The 4,933-nt window shown below is 32.0% G+C and overlaps 1 long non-coding RNA gene across 1 annotated transcript; it reads right to left on the reverse strand.

Annotated features, from left to right (window-relative positions):
- Nucleotides 1-1,167: 1,167 nt before the first annotated feature.
- Nucleotides 1,168-4,774, reverse strand: LOC148599328 (uncharacterized). Its single transcript, XR_015917761.1, has 2 exons — nt 4,579-4,774; nt 1,168-1,799 (listed from the first exon to the last, which is right to left on the reverse strand). It is a non-coding gene; the product is annotated as an uncharacterized LOC148599328 (long non-coding RNA).
- Between the last annotated feature and the right edge of the window lie 159 nt (nt 4,775-4,933).

The raw sequence follows: 4,933 nt of genomic DNA on the forward strand, positions 1-4,933 counted from the left end.
AAGTAACTTAAATCATACATACAAAGTAACGAAAGTAAATGAGCAACTCGGACTCCACTAAAAACAGGGAGCATGGACCAGGTGCACCGGTAGGGTAAGCGTCCTCTGCTTTTCTAGAAATACCCGCCGAGTTGCTCATAAAAAGTCAATTCCGGGGTAGACAAACGAGGAAAGGCAAATTATGACCCGTTGAATAAATCAGTTTTCATGGTGCTGATGGATACGTCATACCGATCCACGAGTTCATGATGACAACCATAAAACTTCTGTAGTGATGACTTCAATCTTGTAGCAATATAACCCTGTTCCAGGAGCCTATTTGTTAGAGTTATAGCGCGATACATAAAGTCTGCGTTGTTTCGGCAAGCTCTGGCATAACGTGCGAGTTGTGATATGAACACTCCATACGCAGGAGCCGAAGAGATGTTGCCACAGATCAAAGGAAATTTGACAATTCTGAATGAAAAGTCATCACGTTTGTCGTAAAGTTTGGTCAATAGTTTTCCTTTACCATCGATTTCTTATGTAGGTCAAAATATGAGGCCGACTTCACAGTGTCTGTAGTATCCTTTATCTCAAGTTTTTTTGGGTAGATGCTATGTATCAAATCCCCGAAATAAGGATTTTTTAAAGATAATACGTCATCTATATAGCGGAAACTGAGATTGAAGGATTTAGCCAAACTATATTCTTTCTTTCTGATCAAATCAGCTATAAAGTCAGCCTCATAAGAGTGAAGAAATAGGTCAGCAAGTAAAGGAGCACAATTAGACTAAGGCACAATTGAATTGAAGTAGCTGGGAAGGACAGTGGACATTAAGATAGCATCAAAAAGTACTCAACATATTTGGTCCAGATCTTATTAACCACACATATTACATCCGAATGAAGCTACATGTATATAATTCTATAAATAAATTTTGAAGCTAACAAAATATAAAACGAACAGAAATAATAGTACACACAATATTTCGTTAGAAAAATGCAGTATACGAGTGCAATGCTTTCCTAGGCGTAATACTGCATGTCCGAAAAAGCTTGCTCCACGCTTAATGACTTTGTTAGTCACCACTTTGAAGACTTTTAAGTTAATTTAGAAGGTACCTAGTCACACTATTTATAGTGTAGCCCTTTGTTGCCGATTGAAATGAAGGATTTGAAATGCAATTAAGGTAAAAGATCTTTTATTTATCACCAAAAAAGCAATCAGCAAATCTCCATTTATTTTATTTATATATTTATTGTTTGTTTGAAAGAATTATTGTTATTCTGCAATTTTGTTGCTTTATGTCGACCGTTGACAAAATACTTATGATTGTACTTTTTTTAATTTCTATGTTGATAAAAAATGTAATTTTTCAAGTGTTCAAAAAATATATACTTTGTAGGAACGATAACCGTCAAAAGGATATTTGACACACGACAAGGCGGAAAATTATCTTGGTAACAAAATCACCGCCAATTTGACAATGTAAACATTGTGATCTGTATTATAAAAAAAATCATCGGATTTGAACAATACATATTTTACGGAAAGCTGTTTTGTGACATGAATGAGGAAGTCATTTAACGTTGGTGTGTTTCAATAACACTGTATACCAATTTTCATATCAAAATTGAATGATATGTTATGTATGTGACACCGAGAATACACAAGGTATAAGAAAGTCATTAGAAATGTTAAAGGATATAACATGTTTATGATTCTCATATTCACAACATCAATTCTGAGAAAATGAAGGTACAATCGAAGTACATGCAACCACAAAATGAAAATACGTCATACTTCCGTCGTGTAACTGAAAATTTAAAATAATAGACATTTACATATTTTGAATGATATTTTGTTCATTACGTAATGCATTAGATGTAAGTCATGTAGTCATTTTAACAATATGTAAAGAAAATCAATTAGAGATCCCACAAAAAAGAAAAGTTATGTTGATCAATTACAGTTGTGTATATTAAGAAAAGTAACGTATGAAATGACATGTTAACCCTTATAGACAATTAAATATATCTCTGGAGAATTAAATGTATTTACCTTGGACATACTCATTCCAGATAGTCGCGAAGAAACAAAAATTATAGATGAATATTTACAGAGAATATGAAAGAAAACCTCAACCACAATTTTTTAAAAACAATTAAACATTCAAAGAAAAATTCCGTCAGTATGTATCTCAGTTTATTGAGCAGATAAAACAAGTTTTCATTTCAGAAAAAAAAAAAAAAAAAAAAAAAAAAAAAAAAAAAAAACATAACCATTATGAACATATTTTTACCATGTTTATCAGTTGTGGTGATATTCCTAATTAAAATTCCAAATGTTGATGGTACGTTGGTTTATGATAACTATAGTCGGCGTCACATAAATAACATACTGTTAAAATTTGAATAAAAATATTTTCTACGACTTTATTGACACCTACCGTCGTTTAAATTGTCTTAAATGACTTGCTCATTCGTTTAGCCAAACGGCTTCTCCCTAAACATTGAATCGTTAAATTCCGGTCAGATTTTAATTCTAGGTGGCAATATTTACATTGTAAAAAGTCGTCCATGTTTACAGTGATCGGGTTGCTAGGAGATGTTGTTTACGTTTAAATGGTTTGTCCAAAAACCGAAGAACCCAGAATGCAATTCGGCGTTATTTCGGATATCTCGGATTTATTTTACGCGAAAAACGTATAATACCGAGAAGTTGATCAAGCAGACGATTGTCACCGGAGTTCGACGGGAACTTACGCACTTCGTTTGTAAACAAATCGTCCCGTAAAAACCAACATGGCGGATATTAGTATGGGATTTTCCCGTAAGGATTTGTTACGCATGATTTAAGCTAATAAGCGACTTGTTTTTGAGAAGCTGTTTGGCTAAACGAATGAGCAAGTCATTTAAGACAATTTAAACGACGGTTGGTGTCAATAAAGTCGTAGAAAATATTTTTATTCAAATTTTAACAGTATGTTAATTATGTGACGCCGAGTATAGGTATCGACATATATTCATTCCTTTTTTTTTCTTCTTCTTTTTTGCATTTAATTTTTTGTTTAACTTCGTTTTACAAATTTACGTCTTAATATTTTTTTTAAATATAAGACTACATTTTTCTTCTGTCATGATTGCTAAAGTTGATTTTTTTTTCTTAAGCCGCACAATATCCAAAATGTAAAGAGTAGACCAATACATGGGAGAAATTGATATGATGATGTTTACAATAACCTCAGTGTTAACAAGAAATTGTTTTCATTTACGTTAAATGGTTACACATATCATCTCATTAAATAATGTGTATCTCATATTTAATAGTTCGACTACCAATAGACAAATATGGGATTAAAATTGGTAAACCATTTAGACTCGGATGTGAAATAACTGAGCTACCAAAAAGGAGAACCCGACAGTGGATAGGCAGGTGGTAAGGACAATGGTCTATGCTCCATGCTCCCAGTTCTTAATGGAGTCCGAGTTGCTGATTTGCTTTTGTTACTTTGTATGTATGATTTTAGTTACTTTATGTTCTTTGTTGTGTATGTCTGTTTTCCATGCCTGGTCTTTGTCCCAGGATTACATTCTTTTGATTACGCTATAACCTTGGTTCCCTTGATTACTCTTTGAACGGTGTCGTATCAGATTAAAAGTACGAAGAGATGCTTGAAAAAAACTAACACGTACATTTTAAAGATACTGAATGTAGTTCGATTCTGGAATGCCCGTATGCCCGTCGTTATAGCTTTACATCAGATGAACTAGTTTATAGTGTAATGAATGGAAATTTAGATCTTATATGTAAGTGTTTCGTTTAATCGTGATTATAGTCACAAACTCTGTTTTTATATTTGTTTTAGGAAAAAGTAGCCCAAACTATATTATACCATATAGGTATCTCTGGATGTTTTGTCTGAATTTAAAAGTTCACACATGTTTATATAGATATAAATGTATATTATTACAGTTCTGGAAAATGTGTCTTTCAGATAACATATATTGCTTTACAACAACGTCCTACAACAAGCTTAGTTGTATACATTGCAACACACACACACACACACACACATGAACACATACACAATATAATGTTCCGATGGAGCACATTCTGGGACGTTTGTATAATATTGATTTGTTGTTAATTCTTAAGATGAATTAACACCACTGATGCAATAAATTACTCCACCCTTTTATAATACTTTTATATAATCATCAGGGGGTCATGTAAATGCAGTCTTGTCACAAATATGGCAAACTATCTGCTAAGGTTCTTATAGATTTATTGGAGATTAAGAAACATCCTGTAACATGTATACTTTCATACCAATAAAAAAATATCTGCATTTATTCTGAAAATTATACGTCTTTCATACCAAAAAAAATAAAACTTTAGAAATTAGAATGCATCAGAACAGAATATGAGAAATGTAACTAACCTTTAGATATGATGTGCCGGCTCTCATTTTTGTGTGTCTGATTTATTATTATTTTCCGTAATGTTTTGATATATTTTAAACATTTTGGTAACATTTCCATACTTACTTGTGCTAAATTCGTTTCACTGATAGATACATCTTTTATACTTACCGAATCTACTTTCGGTTTCACTTTTGAGTCAATTGCGATCTCGATCATCATTTGAACAGTTTGCAGAGGGACTGTGTAGTTTAAAGTCCATGGTTAGAAGTAGAACTGTTTTAATTAAATCTAATTAAACTGCATTATATACAGGTTGTTTTCTCTAAATAGGATGAAATCTAAGATATTACTTCAGATGTGAAAATACAAAAAGGCCCGAGTCATCTGTTTCATAATGTATTATTCTAATTTCTTCTATTTAAAAACATTACTGGTAATGGTACTTCTCTTTATAAATTAGTAAAATTTCCCAATATCTATTTTAAGAATTTTAGCTAATGTTCTAATTTAAGAATACCTGTGA

The sequence above is a fragment of the Perna viridis genome, chromosome 13 (assembly GCF_037379345.1).
Source record: "Perna viridis isolate PV_CMFRI_1.1 ecotype Kerala chromosome 13, ASM3737934v1, whole genome shotgun sequence".
Taxonomy (NCBI): domain Eukaryota; kingdom Metazoa; phylum Mollusca; class Bivalvia; order Mytilida; family Mytilidae; genus Perna; species Perna viridis.